General features: G+C 42.2%; 1 protein-coding gene across 3 annotated transcripts in view; it reads left to right on the top strand.

The window, feature by feature from the left end:
* RORA (RAR related orphan receptor A) overlaps window positions 1-19,988 on the top strand; it is a 341,873-nt gene that overhangs the window by 280,929 nt on the left and 40,956 nt on the right. The window lies entirely within an intron of this gene.

Genomic DNA, 19,988 nt, shown 5'->3' with positions numbered 1-19,988 from the left:
AGCGCCGGGAGCCGCCGCGCTTTGGAGCGGCGCCTGCAAGTTCGAGGGGAGCGGCACGTGCCGGCACGGCGCTGGGCAGGCAGGGCTGCGCTGCCCCCGCTCCAGCGGACACCGGCTGGGCTCGGGCTGCTGCGAACCCGCCAGAAAACGTGCTCTAAAATCTGGCTCTAGCAAAGAGGAAAGGACGTGCAGCATCCTCTGGGCAGCTGATGGGGCTAAAATGCCGTCTTCAGGCAGCTGCTCGTCTTTCAAAGGCTTTGGAGTAAAAGGAAAAAGCAGAGTTACTTAGTGACTTATTTTTTCTAAACCTGGAGTTTTCTCTTCTTGCGGATTCGAGTCCTTAATGAGGGGCAGTGGCAGACTGAGGACAGTCAAACGAAGTTTTTGATGAGATACCAAAAGTTTAGAGGTACGTTTGTAGTCTGCCCTGTTTTCTGATAAAATTAGGTCCGCAGCAGAGCTTTGCATTGCAGTATTTTTAAAGTCATAGGTTTGGGGATTTTTTAAATATAGGGGGGAAAAAATTGGAATCCGAATAACCATCTTACTTACATGCAATATTTTTTCACAGTAATCTAAAGATACTAATTTAATGCCCCCACTAAAATACTACATGTGTGCTGTTTAAAATGAATTTTGGGCAAAATTTCTCTTTAAAAATTTAGTTACTTGGAAAAAGAATATTGAGTCTTGCTTCAGTTAGAGTCTGTTTTCTTTTTTTTTTTCCACTTTGCAAGGCACTAGGTAATGCACACCAGTAGTAGCATAGTGTTTAAGGACGGCAATTTTCAATTACTCGGCTTCCTTTTTCTTCTTGGAGAGAAGCCTATGTGAATAAAAAGAAAAGCACTATATTCATTAATCATTAGCCATGCTGAATGTATTTGGCAAGAAAATGTAATTGGGTTGATTCAAATACTTGCATCTATAACAAAAGGAAGTGCATTTTTTTAAGTGCAAACTACATGGATATTTTAGCAGTCCTTTAGAATTCTACGTATTCTGATAACAGTTTTTCAGTGTATCCCTTATAAGCCTGTTAGAACCATGAAATGAAATTAACAAATTTTTTAGAAGAGGGAGGAAAGTAGACACACAAAAATATTGGGGGTTGTGATTATGTTGTGTGCTTCTGGACAGAGATTTAAGGTATGTTGTAAAAGAGCAAGCAGATGATTTACAGCAATTTAACTTCAGAATATATTTTTTATTCTCTTGGGAGTTTCATTTAAACCAATTTCCACACTGATGTAAAATCTTGGCAGGGCCCAGCTTTTGGATTTTAAAGTGTAATTCCTAGTGGCTTTATTATGGAAATGCTTCGGTCTTTGTAGTTTTTACAGATTACTTCTATAGTACATTTAATTCATGTTTCATAATATTTAGTTTTCTAGTGCATTGGAAAACTTCCTTGGTTTCTTATCCTTTCTCTAATTTGCTGGACAGGGTTCAGCTGGAGGAAATGTGTTGTCATTTGTCTTAAAAGGGCCTCTGACTGCTATGAAATAATAGATCCACAGGCCAGTATTCTGATTTGAGAGGAGTATACCAATAGAATAGGGAATGGAGTTTAAGCTCAAAAGTAAAAGGGAAAAATGCAAAATCTGGAGGTGAATTGGGTATCTCGTTTGTTCTCTGTTCTGTGGTGATGTCTTCTAATCTTTTACAGTTCTGAAGTTAAAGTGCAAAAAATTACAGTCTTAAGGAGAATATGGGATTTTCATATTTGGTTTAGTTTTATTTTTTGGGTAAAAACAGGGCGTATTATTGCCTTTCCTATTGTTGTTTAGATAGCCCAAACTGATACCATGTGAAGTTAATTTGTGAGTTGTTTTATTTTTCTTGTAACACAATGTTCTGGCCAACATGTTCTCTTTAATTCTGAAAATTCCTGAGCCTGGGTTCAGATTTGGGTGGGTGAAGACGGGCCAGCTGTCACACATGGAGAGCTGCACTCACACACCTCAGGTGCTGGGAACACACCAGTCCAGGGAAGAGCCTGGGCATGTCTTTGACACAGGCTGCGTGTTAGGAAATGAAACTTTCTCATTTCAGGCAGAGCAGAAAGATGATTTTTTCCAACTGATTTCAAAGAAAACAGGCAGAGATGAAACATCAAAGTTCTTAATGACTGGATAAGTATTTTCTAGATTGATGGGCTTTTAGAAATTATTTATCCGCTTTTAGAAATTATTTATCAACTGCTGTGAGTCTGTAGAGTATCCAGGAAGCTTTGCATTTTTAGTTTGTAACACAGGCAAGTCAGCTAAGCAGCTGACACTGTTAAGGGGCACAGCAACTTTATGTGCTCACCAGTGAAGTTTGCAAAGAAATCCGATCATTCTGCCCGCGCAGTCACTGGTGCAGATCTTATTCCAGAGAGAGTCTTCCCTGGCAGGAGCACCAGGGGTGACTTGAAGGAGAGTAGTGCTGAGTGCTGAACTGATGAGCAGGTACCCTGCGCTGGGGTAGAGTCAGGGCTTCGTTTGTCAGGCCAGTACAGAGCCAGAGGTGAGCCCAAGACCAGGAGAGATTATTTCCTTGCTCTGGGGTTGTTCCATGTTCTCGTGCCTGCTTTTTACAGAGGTGTGTCAGCCAGTGCTGGTGAGAGCTCAGGTACTTGTCTTGTGCCATCATCAGGCCTGGACAGAAGGGTTCAGTCCACTGATGAGTTATAAAATACGGACAGGAACCTGGCAATAGTTATCTTTCTTGGGGGCATTCCTAAATAGAGATCGGTGGGAAGGCTGGTGGAAATTTTCTAAGCTATTTCAACCCAGGTGTATTTACTGTTAAGGTGGCATTTAAGGTAGTAATCCTGACTACTGCTGTGTTAATGTAAACTCCAGTCTGTTGCTGTTTTGTGGAAGATGGACCAGATGAGTAGAATCTGTTGTTCCTAGGCTGTAAGGGAATTTGTTTTGTTTTCGGGGTCTGTGCTTGAATCATTGGAAATATAACTAGCCTTTCTACTGACAGTGTCTCCAAATGAAAATTCAGTCATTAAAACCACTTATTTAAGGAAGACGACTCCACTGGTTCCCTTATTAGTGCACAGGATTTTTGGAATCTGCTGCATTTTTGTGGAGAGTCTGAGCTGCAGCCATGCAGGAGGCAGCGCTGCCCTGGCTGCAGCCGTGCAGGAGGCTGCACTCCTGGCTGCATGCGGGCACTCCTGGCTGCCGCTGTCCCACTGCCCCGGGTGCTTTTCCTGCAGCGAGCGGAGCCGGGCTGCTCCGGGAGCAGACAGGGATGCACGCACCGCTGCTTCATTTGGGTGAGCTTTTCCCAGTCTGTCAAGCCTGACCTTTTGACGTGTTTTTTGTCATGTATCCTGGCACCAGCCTCCCAGCACGTTGGTAATTACTCAGTGTTTTTCACCAGGAAACAAATGCCTATGGAAAAATATCTTGCCATAGGTTTTTTTTTTTTTAAAATGCAGCTTTGCAAATTGAAGCGTGTTTAAATTTACCTTCACTATGGCACTATTGAAAGTTAAATCCAATTTAGCAAATACTCCAGTACAGAACTTCTGTTGACTAAATATTAACAGAATCTGGCCTTTGGAATTGCTAGCTGACAGGCTGTTTTCTTGCTGCTTTAATTTCATATGACTGATCTGAATGACTTGCTTGTACCTAAGACATTTGTTGCATTACATTCACAGGATAAGATTGGTTTGAGGTTTATTGCTGAAATGTACTTTTCAGGCTCTTTGAAAGGCTCTCGAGATTTAAAAGTAAAAGAGGAAATCTGTCTTTATGTCTCGCTCTGTGAAAATCAAAGGCAGTTGCATGCTCTGTACAAGTCTCAGTTGGGGACACTCATTTCAAGTAAGGAGATTCTGTCCTGTTTAGGTCAGCAGAAACCGTGGGTGCTGAACATTTCACTAGATCAGACTCTTTAAACTTGCATCCAGCTCTTGCCTAGCTAAAATGGTGAGCCTGGTCCCAACGGCTTGTAACACAGTCTTAAAAATAATTCTTCATGGATAATTCTGAATAACTGGGGCAAAACTCAAGCAGTCTGCAGACACAACTCAAGGACTTCTGTACCCTTTTTTAATGAAACCAAACAAAATGACTCCCTGAGGGGATGAGGTGGTAGAGGAGGGTACAGAGGAAGCTGGTGTTGGGGGGTGGGCTGTGACAGATCTGAAATGTCCCCGTGCTTTATTCAGTGAGCTGATGGGGAGTGTCAGGGGCAGGTGGCAGCTGGGTCACTTGGTGCAGGGGAAGGGCCTGCAGCCCTGCAGCCTGGCACTGCAGCGGGGAACTGAAGGTTTGGTTTGGCATTTTTTAGTTTGGGGAGTAGTGTCTGGAGACCTTAGTGAAGAACTGAGTCCTCTTTATATCAAGTACTTCCCCACTGTGTGTGAAAAAGACTGATTGCTTTACTCATTCCCCATTGTAGAGGACCTAGCATGTTTGGAGGGTTTTTTCTAGGATGATGTAGCACTCAATTTTAACCTTAAGCTGTTTGAAATCTTTTTTCTTGCTTCTCTTGCCTACAGTGCAGTGTAAAAATTATCACTATTGTGTGGTAATTACCATCAGGATTGTTAGTATTTTGTCTTGACTACACAACAGAGTTCTAAATTGGTATATTTTATTCTAAACTATATGTATTAAATCAAAATTGGCGAATCTTTGTGTCTCTCCTGAGTAGATACATTGCAATTCTCTATCTAGTATTGGAGGAAGTTGAGATGCAGCATGTTCTTTTTTTTCCCTTTCCATTCCCAGGAGATAAGTTTTTGTAGTGTGCAAAATAACTGCATATGACAAGAATGTTATTACAGTCAGACTTGATACATTTTATAATGTTTTTCTCGGTTTTTTTATTCACAATGAAAGGAAAAACTATTCACCTTTCTTGTATTTATCTGTGAGCTGTAATTTGCAATTACAGCTGATAACTCTTGAGATCAAGCAAGCAGTAGTTCTCTCCTTTTGTGGTTTGTCTTTTCCTTGAGGACTGATATCTAAAGGATATGCACATAACTAATGGTACAGAAACTGTCTTCTTCCTTTTTGAAGATCAGGGTTTTTTCTCCTTTTTGCAATAAACATTAGCAGGGGAGGGGAGCACTCTGTCCTCCAAGAATAACTAAGTTATGCAAAAAAAGGTGAGTCTGTACCGTGCAGACCTCTGCCTTTTGGATGAAAAAAGGCACTGACTGGAAAGTTGAAGCAGAAGCCTTTTAGTGGGTCTGAAGATGGACTTTCTCCTTGTGCTTCATCCTGTAAGCTGCCTGTGCTGAACAAAGTCTGTAGCTTGCTGGAGGCATTTAGGCTGGGAAATTCTGCAAAATACAGGTTGGCAAGCTGGGTGCAGTTTCAGGCTGTTTCCCAGTTGCCTGCACCTTCTGCTGAGAACACGAGGGAGTGATTCAGGGCGGCAGTGACTCACGGGGTGTCGTGCTGCTCCCCTCTCCACAGTGGGGGTTAGTGCAGCAGGGAGCTCTCTGGAGAGCTCAGTGCACTGCAGAAAGCCCCCTGAGGTACCACCACTCTACTCTGGGCTTCTCTGCCGGCACAGGTTACTGATTCCACTCTCCTGAAAAATGTCATTAAATTAGCGTTTGCTTCCCTTTTCAGTGCCAGGGGAAGGTGAAGCAGGCATGTTGACAGGAGCAAATGGATATGCAGGGAAATCAGTCCAGTGCCATGCCAGTTGGGACACCTCTCTCAGGTTCTCCCAGCACTCCCTTGGTGCCTGTGTGCTGCCGCTCAGGAGCACGGAGCTGGTCTGCCCATGCCCTTGCAGTGTCTGCCATGGGTACTGCTCCTCACGCTCTCCGGCTGCAGCTTAATGTGAACCTCTGACACCTAAAGCTCTCACAAGTGCTCGATCCCCCAGAGAAGTCTGGGGGCTGCCCAGCACGGTTGTAGCCTGTGTTTTCTCGGTGCTGTCAGTGAGTGCAGCTGGAGCACTTCATCTCAGAGGGGACTGGCAGGGGTCAGCAGCTCCCACTGCTGCTGCCCTTGCACCTGTGGCCCAGCTCCACCACACCTAAGCAGTCAACTTCAAATTTCACTGTGTTTTTTGTTTTCTTTCCTGTGCGATTGTGACTGGTGCAGGACCCATCGCTGCTCGTGGCTCTCCTGTTTGTGTGATTCCAGCCTTTGGGCCTTTTGTCATGCTGCATACATAGCCATCTAGGCTAAAATCAATGTGGAGAGAGGTATAATCATCCCAGCTTTCATTTTAAGAGCATTTATCTCAAAGCTTAATTAAAGCTGCTTGGATGTAAATAAGTCTAACCTCTTCTCTTCTGAACAATGCAAATAGAATAGTCAGCATACTTATAGAGTATCAGCCGTGTAATTATTGTGTACTGTTTGTGTTCTTTGAAATACTGTGCTGTTTCTTGCCACTGAATCCTGGGACAAAATGCTTCATAAAACCAACTGCGTGACTCTTTATATATGTACTTTAGAAGAAGTTGATCATTCTCAAACAAAGGGATGGGAAAGTGGCATTAAGTATTTACATAGACAGATACACTGTGACAAAGGGTTTGTCAGAGTGTTCCTTCAAACTGAAGGGACCACAAGGTGGAATTTAGACTGGTTGCCAGAGAAGCAGGGTTGTGTTCCTGCATGCCAGCCTTGCTTTTCACCGGCTCTGGGTGGTGCTGGTCAGAGGCACTGCAGGCACCCTGCCCAGAGCCCTGTGTTTGGACCTCCTGCCACCTCTGCTCACACCTGGTGTGTGCAGAATACTTTCTGCACTCTCAGCCAAAAAAGAGAAAAGGTCCTGTCACTGTTTGCACCTGCTGTCTTCTGCAGTGTGCTCCGATGTTCTAGAACTCCTAAAGTCTTTGCTATTCTCGCTGTAGTTTTGTTAACAGCGTGAAGTGGGGAGTGATGCATTATGGCAATGGCTTCTGCTTCCAGCTCTTGCAGATACTGAGAGATCGTGTATTTCACTGGCTCAGCAATTTCCTCCCTTCATCCGAGTATCGTTTACTGTTTAATGCCTTGTACAATTTACATGATCCAATTAGAAATCAAGTTCCCATTTCATGTGGCACTTAATTCACACTTCTTGTGAGACTGCCAGGGATCTGAGGAGGTGATACTGTGCCATGGGTTAAGTGTGCCTAAAACTTACATAAGCTTATGTTTACCTCATTCTAGTTCTGAAGAGAGGAGCACTCTTGTCCAGCCTCCTCTGCTTGGCCCTGTGCCTAGTGTGACATGATTCAAAGGGTCATTTATCCTCTTCTCACCCCAAAAGAAGGTTAAATTCTCTCTAAGCCCCAGGTGCTCTTCACCTGGAGCCTCTAGTCTAGGTAGAGAGTTGAAAGCCAGTAAAAAACAATCCCTAGTCTGGTCATCAGAGCATTTGGAGTTTCCTTTTTGTACACAGATATTCACATACTTCAGTTCTGGTGAAAATTTGAACAGTATAAATTGCTGTACTACTTGGCAGGAGCAGCAGTAGCTGCTGTCCTCCTGTAACAACTGTAATGCTTCTCATAATGGGTGCATTTTCCCATTTGGCTAAATTAATTAGCCCATCTTTGTCTGTGTTTGATTTGCCAGAGTAGCTATTGTGAGAAAACACACATTTTCTGGTGAATTTGCAGTTATTTTTTGCTCAGCTTGGGAATTAATTTACCCATCTTGGGCACTGCAGAAAACTGCTTGTTGTAGAGTGCCCCTGCTTTTTCCTCTCCTTGGACTACCTCCTTCTAGAGTCCTGTAGAATGGGCCATATGATGGGACCTTATGTTACCAGTTTTGGAGCACATAAATATAAGTAAAACCACTGTGTACAGGTTTGGAATGTCAGGCTGGAGCTCTCCAGGGCTGGGGAGGTGTGTTTGCCATGCTGCTGCAGGGGCACCCTCTGCCATGTGGAGAGGGGCAGCTTGTTTGTGATCAGCTGGAAGAGCTGAGCTCACGCTCAGCGTTGTTTCTGTCAAAGGGACACACCCTGCAATTGTTAGATTGACAGAGATGCATTGTGTTAAATTTTGGGGAGAGTTTTTCTCCTACCGTGGGTGCCTTATTGAATTAAAAGAAGTATTTGCTTAAAATATGAGTACATAAAGATGTTTGTAACTGCTGGACAGATTCTTGTATCAACAGATAATAAAAAAAGTCAGACAGGTTAATTAAAGAGCCAGAAATGTTTCATTTGAGAAAGCTCATATACATAGGCGCCTGCTAAATGGCTGAGGCAAACAGGCCCCGGGCGCTGCTGCCTCCCAGATGCGCCGGGCGATAGCAGCGAGCAGCCGGGCTGGCAGCGCCCCCGGCACGGCTCTGCCGCGGGGCTGGGCAGGGGCCAGCTCGGGCAGCTGAATTCAAGAAATGGTTTTGCTATTGTTCTCTTCAAGGAGGATCAAAACTCCTGCCTCCCGCATGGGGTGCTTCCTTGGACACTATGTGTGAAGCCTCTCAGTAACATGAGCTGTATTTCACTCTTGTGTTTTTCTTGGTGAGTTGTTTGATTGCATATGATAGAACCTGGGTGAGCACTGAGAGCTGACTTCTGCCTGAACCTGAAAAAGGCCCTGAAAACGTGGTGTTTCTGGTATGGCTATGGCTAGCTCTGTCCGGATTTCTTAAAAATCTGCTGGTATTTCTGGGTTTAACTTTGCATTTCCGAGGCAGAAAGGTGGAGTGCAGCACCTGGCTGCCTGGCATGGCAGGTGCTGGAGTGCTCCCTCCTTTGCATACACCTCGCTAGCTCTTAACAACACTTCTCCTTTCTGAGCTGCGAATTGTTTTGGAAGAAGAGGAGTCAGTATCTGTAACAGATTTGTTTCATTTTAAATACTTTCTCTCACTGACTAAAACCATCTAAAATTATTGTATGTTTTTTTCACTTTAAAATCATAACTTGAGATTATAATGTCCAGCATGGTGCCTTTCTCTGGCCAGCACACTGACAATGCACCTTTAAACTACTTGGCTTGGAGAGGACCATCAGTAGCAATACTGATTTTTGTTGTGGAAACCTAGAGCTCAGTTTGGGGAAATGCTCCCTCCTTGATGTCACTGTTCCAAAATATTCTAATTTTCTTCTGATGTTTTCCCTCTCAACCACAGTGTTTATACTTACAGAAGGGAAAAATAGCCAAACATAAAGGTCACTCTAAAGCAGAGACCTTGTGAATACCAAAGTTTCACTCCGAAGAATTTCAGCTCATAGGATCGATTTAAAAACCCTCACAGAAGTGCTTCAGAATGGAAGTGCTTTTTTTATGTCACACTGAAAGCTGTAGCATTTAGTGGTGGTAAATTTGCACTTCCTAACGTGTCATTTCTGCCAGTGTAGATTACTGTTTTGCTGCAGAAGTAACTAATTTTGTAATTTAATCTGCTGTGGTATTGTCAGCCTAAAATTCGATGTGTACATGCTGCATTATGAAAAATTGTACTGCAGAAGCTGCTTCTGGCTCTGGAAGTCCCTGCAGTGTAAAGTGTTGGAGGCTGGCAGAATATCCAGGAAGGTACCGCTGCCTGTCTGCCTTGGTTTGTCCTGTTCCCAATGCAGCTACTCCTGGTCACTGCTGGTTACCAGCACCATCCAGAATTACCTAAAAGAGAGTGAAGAAATACATACTTGACTACGTAATTATTCTTTGTGTTAAATATACTCAGATATATTAGCCAATGCTTGTATTAATTTGCAATACCTGAAAAACCTGATCAGGTCTTGATTTTTAATCAACTTATCAGTCCAGAAGAGTAGCACAGTTCTTCTGGAAATTCTTAAAACAAGTTACGAGGAAATCTGACTCATAAAGCAAACGTCTCATGAAATTTGAATGTTTAGAAGGGAAAATGACTGGCAGCTCCTCTTGTAAGTGTGCTAGTTGCAATAAAGTATAAAAGTTCAACATCAAAGAGATCACCGCTTAGTCTGTGGTGTATTTGTACATCAAAGAACAAATACAGGACAAAAGGAACTGCACAGAGATACAGTTCATCCTTGCAGACAGGTCCCCGTGGAATGCTATAAAGAGCTGCTTTCATAATGTGGAAATGATCTCTGGCACATCTTCATTTCTGATTTGGGGAATAGGTAAGAGTAAGAATTAGGAGCCATGTCTCAGAACCCGGGCATGCCGATGCACTCGGTAAGAGCGTCGGGGCTTACGTGATGCCAGCGCTGCAGGTCGTGTCTCCCTGTGACTCAGGTGTGTCAGCCTGGGTGACAGATGGAGCTGTGTCTGCAGCAGTGCCATTTCACTAGGGGGGCTGGGCAAAGGGGGTCCCAAATGCTCTGATGAAAGGGAAAGGTCTGCTTTTTCACTTATGTGTTGTTATGCCAGTGCTCAGGTACTGTGTCGTGTTGCCCAGAGGGGTTGTGGAGTCTCCATTCGTGGAGATGCTCAACTGGACACAACCCTGAGCCTTATTTGACCCTGCTTTGAGCAGGGGCTGCACCAAGTGGTCTCCAGAGGTGCCTCCAACACAGACTCCTCTTATGATCCATGAGAAAAACTCTTTTGGAGTAAGGCAGCTGTCTGCTTAATATTTTTAATTCTGGCCTCTCTTAGTACAGCACACAATTCAGCCAAATACGTAACCAGCTCAGCACAGGAGAAGTCCTCCATCTGTTTTTTACTGCTTTTTTGAGCTTTTATAGTGTGAAACCTTGATGTATTTCTATTGATTTGTGCTTTGAATAGTTTGTTGTGATTCTGTCGTTTGGTGGGGTTTTGTTGTTTTTTCTTATTAATCTTGAATTCCCCCTTAAATTAGAGAGAAAATTTGTGTATGTCTGCCTTAGAACTAAAGAAAAGTGATCTTGGGTATGTAGAGCATATGCTCTTTCAGGACTAGACAGGTCATGAGAAGTTGGTCTAGGAAATTGTTGGACTCTCATTGATCAATTGGTGAATTGTACTGAAGGCAGTGGAGACTTCGCTATTAACTTGAATGTATCTGTTTTAATATTAAAATGATAAGTAGGTCATATCTATTCTTCAGTTCCAGGCTTTCTATTAATTTGTATCTCTGTAAGTGATGACTGCATATGTTATACACAGAAATGTTAATCATAAGATCCAGACTAAATCTGAATTCTCCAATGTTCAAGTGTGCTTGGATCAACCATTTTAATAGCAGTTCCACCTTTTTAGGAGATAGTATTGTCAGCAGACTAATTTCCTTTACTGCAGAACTAAAAATAGTTACAATCTCGTGGAATCATTAAGAAATACAAAGGGTTTCTGTTAAAAACCCTAGGGAAACCTGATTAGGCAGACTACTGTATAATTAATTGATGTGGTACTACACTTGGAGAAGTAGTGCATCAGTAAACAGAAGTCAGAATGTAAAAGGCTAAGAAGAACTGCTGGGAATTGTGTTAAGACATCAAGGCTTGAAAATAACAATTTGAGCACCTCAGGAGAGACAAGCATTTGCATTTGGTGGAAGGACAGAAAATTCTCCAAAAGGCCAGAGCAGGGGCATCTGTGAAGGAAGGCTCAGACTTGTGCTTAGCACTTCCTTTGCCAATAAAACACCTTTGCTACTACAGGTCACAGTATTTTGTACTACCTTCAAGTTGATGGTCTGATAGCTCCCTAGACTTTATTCTTACATTTGTGAGACAGTGTCAGGCAAAGTGTTGTTGGAATGTTCCTTTTGTTAATGCTGTGCTTTAAATACATTTATTCTGATAATTAAGATATGACATGGATCACTGATTCGTGCCATTGTTTGTCTTGTTTGCTTTGAGACTGGAAGTAATTGTCAGCAAGCAGTCTGTAATTATCTCTTTGGAAAAAGTTAGGATCCTCTGCAATGTTACTGCAAAGAGGTGCAGCAGTTGTGTATGTACAGATCTGGGTGGCTGTGATGACAACATGAATTAATTCTTCTTCCAGAATTATGTTTAAAAGCAATCCCTGCCCCACTGCAGCAGTGCCACCTGGAGAAGGACATTCTGGGACAGTGCATGTACCATGGCAAGGCCCTGTGGCCAAGCAGGAAGAAGCAGGAGCTATTGCCATGAGCTTTTGGCCCTTCAGAAGTGGACGTTTTTGGGATTTTGAGGAAGACATTACAGGGACGATCAAGTCATGTTTTTCTGTTTAGAGAAAAGTGTAATGCACCTGTTTTTAAGGAGGCCCATTTCTTTTTCTGTTGTGTGGCTGATGGGGAGAAATGGGCTGTGCTTGAAGAGCTTCACCAACGAAGTGGCTTCCCTGGGTCTTGTGTCACGCTGGGTCCTTCTGGTGGCACTGGCTGCTCGTTCTGCACACAGGGGCACTGGGAGGGGTTGAGGATGCTCAGTGTGCTGAAGGCCCTTCTTAGGGAATGATAATAATTGGTTTTAAACAGTGACCACTGTTGTCAAGTGGATGTAGTGGCTGTGCCAGTTCCTTGCTCTGCAGAATGAGCTGCAGACATGTTTGTGCCGTGCTGTTTGAAGAAGGTGGAGCTTTCCTCACTCAGTGCGTCATGTCCTGACCTGCTGGCTGGCACAGACTGTGTTTGGACGAGACAAGAGCTTTACATCTTAGAAAGACTAATCAAATGAATTCAATTTATATGCTAAATTGAAGGAAAGTTCACTTTTGAATTACCAAAAAAAAATCCAACAAAAGACAAAACACACCAACAATGAACTTTTTGAGGCTCCTTCCCACCTTCAGAATACCCGGAGTGTCAGGTTAACAGATGTCACAGAGCGTGTGTATGCTCCTGTCCAGGGACAGTTGCCAGCAGCTTGTAAAATCAAAATCCCAAAATAAAATCCTTCAATACTTGTCTCTTTCCCCTCATTGAATTGAATTGAAAAATTTCTTAGGGAGGTGCCGGCAAAAATATTGTGGGGTTGTGTGGCTTAACTTCTTGTCTTGGCTGTTGCCGCAGCATTAGCGATTGGGTAACTGCGTGAAGTTCAAATTTTGTTTTAGTGGGGGTGGGATCTCTCTGTGTGTGAATGAATATCCTGAATGAGCAACGTGCACAGATGTCCAGCTTGTCTCTGTGGAGCCTAAAGTTAAAGTTCCAGGAGCATGTCCAGAGCTGGCATAAAGCTGTGTATCTCACATGAGAAGCGCTGCCATGGGCTGGTGAAGGCATTAGTTCTGAACTGCAGTCAGTTTTTGTTAGCCAAGCATTTTTTCATTGGTGGAAGTTTTAGAGTTTCTGAGGACTTTTATCTGTTTCTAGTGTGAAAACACCTTAATAATTGAAATTACATAGCACGACTTCAAATATAATCACCAAATATAATGTGGGAGAAGAATTAATTTAATTATAATTAATTCCAGTTTTCAGAAAATGCTTTCAAAGTTGTTTAAGCTGGATACCAAAACGGTTATCACTTTGGAAAATGTTCCCAGTCTCCAAACATCTCAGTGAAGTGTCTATTTCACAAAGAACTTCTTTGATCCAGCTATCTAGGAGATTTATCCGAGGAGACAAAACCCAGATTGCTTGCTGCTAATCCAGTGCTTTGCAAACAAGATTTTAATTTTTATTCCCTTTACTTGTTTTTCAAAAATTCCAGCAGATATACAATGGGATGGTTTCTTCCCATAGATAATTAAGCCCATTGTAAGCAATGTCAGTAGAAAGTAGTCCTGAGATTTGTTTAGTTTTAAGTACCTACTCTACTCATTTTTTCCTTTTGAAAGTAATACCATGTCCCAAGCAATTTGAATGCTCATAAATCACGTTACTTGAAGGGGAGACATGATTCCAAACTCAGTCTCTTTTAGGCATTTACACTTCTTCTCAAGGATGTTTTGTTGTCCCAAAGGCTGTCTGGAGGAAGTTGTCCATTGGATTCACAGCAAGTGGCCCCAAGGTTGGTGAAGCAGCTCCTGTTTGTATTTCTGTTCACGTGAGTGGAGTTGCCTGTGTGCACCAAACATGCAGCTGTCCCTGTCAGCAGTGCAGCCTGAGCTGCCTCTGTGCAGTTCCTGGGGAAGAACTCTTCCCTCCTTTCAGCTGGGCCAGTAATGCCATGAGGGCTCTCAGTGAAGCTGTGCTTGTTACTGCTCCTCAAAATCACACCATTTTCATTATGAGATCAGATAATTGAACAAGCTAATCAAAGGGGATTTAGCATGGCCTGAAAGAATAAAAAACATTCCCATACAAAAAAATGAAGCTGAGTTTAAATACTATGGTGTTTTTCAGGGAAAAGAGCACATGATACCAGAACACAGAAAACCAAAGGACTGTATTCTAAACAGACCACATCAGCCGTGCTGGGAGAATGAAAATGAGCATGTATTTGTTTACCTGCCCACTAGTGCCATCACAGTAGTTCCAAATACATTGTTCATTGAATTAAAGAACCCACCCAGATGTTTTAAGACATTATTTATTAACAGTGACTGGTTTTAATGTCAAGAGAGGGTAAATTAAATTGGTTACACAATTTATCAGCTGCTGCTAAATGTTGTGGATGTTATTTGTCATTAAGTAACCAACAGTTAGTCTGGCAGTTTATTAAATCTCAGGACAATGTATGCAGGAATCTCTCCATGTTTTCTTTATGAAGTGGAAGAGCACCTCAGAATAACATTAGCAGTATGTAGACGTGTAAAAATTCTTCCCTCTGTTTTTCCCCATTTCACTCTTACTGACTGCTTTAAACAAATCTTCATTTAGGTTTTTTTAATGAAAACATTTTTTTCCTGTAGTGAATCTGCCAGAAAAAGTAAATTGACATGTCATGGAATGGCTTTGTGACTTGCAGGGTGTTTATTTCCTTGTTTTAAGCAGATGCAGAAGGTGTATTTTGATGCTGTTACACTGTGATGGATGAAAAAACTGCACTGACTTTTATCCAGGAGAGGGAAGCGAGTTGTTTTCTTTCAAGGGCTGTAGATCAATTGCTGTCTTACAGAAGTAATACCATGAAAGTGGGGAAGAACTCCTCTTTGATACTCAGGTCTTTCTATTTCAGTTGGTACAGTAATGGGCTTTTGAATTAAAGGTTTGTTAAAGCTTGTATCTATTTCAGAGTATTGACAGCCACAGCGGACTCACTGAGCCAAAATTTATATGTTTATCCAAGCCTGTTAAAATCAGAATTTATGGTGACTGTACTAATGTGTAAGCTTTAATACCACTTTTATATAGAAGGCTGCTATTTGAATTTTCAGTGAAATAAATTTCTTTACAATATGCCTTTGAGTTATGGTTTATAACTGGATTCATATAAATGAATGCTTTCAGCCCAATGCTGTTGAACTAATTCCATTTTGAAGTCATTAATTATATTTAGCTCACTGAAAAAAAGGAGGGGGAAGGCATCAACTAACCCTATATAAAAGTGACAACAGAATTGTTTCATGAAGGAGCTTTGGGACTCTTAAACTATGAAGAGTGAGTGGTTTGGGTTGGTTGGTGTTTTAATCAAAAGTGAACAGAAGCTAGATAATGCATTGCTATACTGCAAAGACATTTCATTTTGAACAGCCATTAATACAATTAATGCTTTTTGCTTTTATCATGTTAAGGTCTTTGCAATAAAATCTGGCTATGCAGTGACCCTACTTGTTTGTGCAGGGAAAAAACCTTTTTTCTTCATCCTAAGTCCATTAGCTCGTGTCAGATTGGTAAATTTTCAAGGTAAATTTCTTCTGATTTATGTTCAATTGGAAAATTGTTGCAGTCAACTTACGGCAAGAAAAAAAGCGTACAGCTTTGACTTCTTATAGTGTGTGTGTGTGTGTATATAAATGTTGTGTGCACCTTAAGATACAGTGCTAACCGGTCATCAAAACTGAAATTGGGCTACAACCAAAACAAAAACCAAACCAAAATTCTCGTGCAGTTTATGTGAGCCTGCTTATTACACTTTATTGATAAAGATTTTATGCTTCCAAGAATTAGAGGACATAATAGACCTGAGCATTGCTCATTGCAGTTTCCCAAAGACAGACTGGGAAATAGATAGTGTATCTATATTTTTAGGCTGGAGCATGGTACTTATGCCATTTCCGTCTTTATTCTTCCATTTTGGCTATTCTGTTCAGGTGGATGCAAGAATTTTCCTGCTTGGAATTCACATTGCCCTGGGATCACATAGGCTGCATGCAGAACTGTCATCTTGCTGAAGTGCTGTGTAATTGCCTGATCCTCTTTCCTTTGCTGTCTAGTTTCTTTTCTTTCATTTCATTACTTTCATTTCTTCTCCTTCATGTTAACGTTCTTCATCTCTAATTCACTTTCTTGTGTTGTTCTTTCACTCTCTTTTGAAAGCAAGCTGCCAGTGCCTTATTTAATGTCTTGATCAGTGTACTGAGGGGTAACAACAGCATTGTGCATTTTAGGCCTTCGTAGCCAGCTGGTTCAGATCAGGGTGAAAGAGTGAAAGACAGAGCCCTGTGGGACACCTCTGTGCTGTACCTTCTAGCACTGCTCTCTGGGTTCTTCAGGAGACCTTGGCTCCTATAGCAGCCTGCTGAAATAGTTCCAACAACACCAGAGGGTCATGACAACTGCAAGAAACTGTCTCTCCATCTGGACCTCTAATTGTCTTTCCATCTACCAAAATTCATGTCTGGTCTCTTAAAGCTCTGCTTCCTGCCCACTATCCCCAAAACACTTCTGATTTCATCAGCACCTTATGGCACTCTGTGCCAGGGGCACCCCTGGATGAACATTGGCACCCTCAGGAAACTTGTTCTTGTGTGTTGTTTTACTTGAGAAGAAACTGATGCTCTCAGATTAGCTGTGTTGGAGGAAGGAGGTGTGGAATTACCCTGCTGAGCTGCTGCAGTTTCTGAAATTTGATTGTTCACCATGAGCTCCCTAAACAGACACAAACTGTTCTGGTTACCAGAGTGATTAACCAGAATCAACCGCAAAGTTGATTTTAGGAAAGTCTCCATGAAAGCTCTGCCATGCTTGTAGACTCCCAGTAAATTTGAGTTCATTGAAATGAACTAGCATGAAGCAAGGAAGATGTCTGGACTTCCTCTTACGTCCTTTTACAAAACACAGTGGACATCACTTAAATCACATACGAGGTACACAGAGCCAGAATTATGATGGAGTGAGCTGGTAACAGTTTTGGAGCTAAGTAGTAGGCAGCAAGGAAAGTGCAAAAGGTGATCCAGTTTTGTATCTTCCATTAAAAATTGTTGGAATGGGGACCCTCTTTTTGTCTGCATTTTTCACATATTTTATGCATGAGGTCCTCATCCAAAACTGTGGTTCCTCAGCCCTACTGAAGCAGCAGTGGTGAACAAGCTTCTCCCACTGTCCTTGCTGCTAACTTTCGAGAGAAGAACCCAGGGCTGGCATGTTTGCTAACACTGATAGCCAGGAGATTTTATTTATGGTATATCAGGTGGCTTAGAACAGTGGTCTCAAAAGTCATACACCCCTGTAATTGAAAATAAAGTCACTACATCTAAGACAGTCCAGTAGATCAAATGATTTTTCATTCATTCATTGCAGTTTCTTGACAAGCTACTGACTTAGGATAAAATATATTTTCCACTTGTCCACAAGAAACAAAATTCATATTGGACAATGCTTTTCTTTTTAAATTGCACATTTCATAGTGTGTTTCCATATTCAGCCCCACTCCTCTGGTTTTGTCCAGCTCTGGCTTTTGAAAACAGATGGATATAGCTGATTCTCAGCTGTTGTTTGAAAATATTCCTGGTGGTTTTAATCATGGATATAGCTTGTGTATATATCGTGATTGTATGCATCTAACATGCAGCTTATCTGGTTTTTCAAACAAGGGAATCTCCAGACTCAGTTCAGAAACTACCTGTGGGTAATAGCAGGGAAAGCCCATTCTTCAAACTCAGCATTCCTCTGTTCTTTGTCTCTCTGTTTCTAGAAGACCTTCACGTAGAGCATTGCCATGGATATTTGAGTTAACTGGTTTTATACTGGCATCTTGCTTCAGTTGAATGTGGTGATTATGGAATGTTTCTTTCTGTTGTCTTTGAAACCTGGAAGTACCCCAAATAAACTAAAACCCAAATAGAACCACTAAAAAATATTAGTCAAAAATCTTACAGCTTTCTGTGTCTCTGTGTATTCTTATTTCTTTCTTGTTTTGTGCTTTTTTTTTTTTTAAATTTTATTCAATACTCAAGGGTTGGCAGTGCTGTGAAGTAGAACAGTGAAACATAAATATTAATTGTGGTAGAAAATTGTCTAGAATCTCATTCTTGTTTTACTTGAAAATAATACTCAATTGTCTTGGCCGTGCTGGAACAAAGACAAGACCTAAGGGATGTGCATTTATTTGGCTGCAGCTTTATTAACACGTTTGGGAGCAGTGCCTGGCAGTAAATCACACCGAGTGAGTCACTGCCTATTCCTTGATCCTTCCCACCTCTCCGGAGAGCTGCTGCCAGCCCGGGCTGGCTCCCCGGGCTGCAGGGCCACCACAGTTTGTGTGTCGGGCTGAGGGGAGGCTTCTTCTCCCAGCCCCACAGGGTGGGAGCCACAGCTGCTTTTTCCCAGCTTTCTCAGAGAACCACTCTGGCCTGACTTGGGTTTTTTTCCCCTCTCTGGCAAGGTGGAAAACCGTGGGAATGTATCTGAGACGGGCACTGCCTAGGAGTGGCAAAGCCTGTGCCTTCCCACTGCTCTTCCTGAGTAACACCTGAGCTGGGAGGCTCCCTGGCACAGACGGGCTGGTAATCCTGTGTTTGTTTGGGCTCAGACTGCTCTCTTCAGTTTGGGGAAAACTCTTAAATTTTAGGGGCAGAGATGAAAATTGCAGCCCAATTGACAATACATGTTTTTCATCCCCTCTCACTCGGGCAGCCACACACCCGAGATATATCTGCCCTGCTACTTTGGATTGTGACTATAGCTTCTGCCTGGCTCTTTCCTGCTCTTTCCACTTGCAATGTAAGAGTGTGTTGGTCAGAATTTCCTATCATTAAGCTCAGTGAGACTATTCAGCAAAACAGCTAAATGGGTTAAAAAGTTACTGTTGTTGCCTTACTGGTGGGAATTCAGAGCTTCTGAATTCTACTTGGGTGCCCTACTAGTGAATATTTCCAAAATGGATGTTTTAATTTAGTTCAATTTAGCAGTGGCAAGCTAGTTTGTCAGGGCAAGGAACACTTCTCCCTTCCATGACATGAAAAAGTGATTCCAAAAAGTGGAAAGCTGCAGAACTGTGATGGCTGTATTTCTTCTTTTCTGTGTAAAGATGATAAACTGCCCTTGATGGGACTGAGGGACAGGCAGGCTGGAGCTCCCTGGGCTGGCCTCATTCCAGCTGTAGGACTGTGGAAGCCAAAAGGGAAGCCCTGGTCGTGTTTCAGCTCCGAGTTGTCCATTCTGGGCCAGAAGTGTGAAGGATCAGACAGGCCCTCCCCCCTTATGTAATTCTGCACAATGTGGAGTCGAGTCTGTGTTTTAGAAAAGTGGTGGTGTTGATTAGCCAGCTGGGCATGAAATCATAGGCAATTTATTTTTAAATAAACTTAATGACAATATTTGTGCGTGCTGATTTTGAATGTCATTCATGTTGCAACAGTGCTTTTGATGGATTAGTTACATCATTTATAAGCAAACGCCAGACAAAGACGAAGTTCACCTGAGTTTTGACTGAGAAACTAAAAATATTGGTTTGTTATCTGTGTCCTGAGAATTGTCATCAACTGGTCTTACTGCTCAGGTATTTGCCTTACAGAGAGATGGTCAGGTGGAAACGAAGCAAGTGAATTCACTGGTGCACAGCAACAGTGACAAATCCATTTTCCAGTCCTGGATTATGGTCTTAAAATCAAGGCAGTAATTGTTTAGTTCTTGTAAGCAGCAAGCTCGTATGTTTCAAAGAAAACTAGAAGTATTGGCTGTGTGGGCTAGGTGATAACTCATGACAGAAGTTCAGCTGTTGTTTGAAAGTATATTTCAGCTCCTACTTTAGATCCTGAAAACTGTAATTGCAGACTTAGTAAAAACTTTCTATTGTCTTTCAATATTGACTGTTTGAATTAAGGTGTTTTTTTTAATGACCTGATTTTAAAAGGTCTTAGACTTCTAGGTAGAGTAAAT

The sequence above is a fragment of the Pyrgilauda ruficollis genome, unplaced genomic scaffold, assembly GCF_017590135.1.
Source record: "Pyrgilauda ruficollis isolate IOZ18807 unplaced genomic scaffold, ASM1759013v1 scaffold23, whole genome shotgun sequence".
NCBI classification, from domain to species: Eukaryota; Metazoa; Chordata; class Aves; order Passeriformes; family Passeridae; genus Pyrgilauda; species Pyrgilauda ruficollis.
The sequence above is the reverse complement of the archived record's forward strand: the minus strand, read 5'-3'. Positions and strand labels throughout refer to the sequence as shown.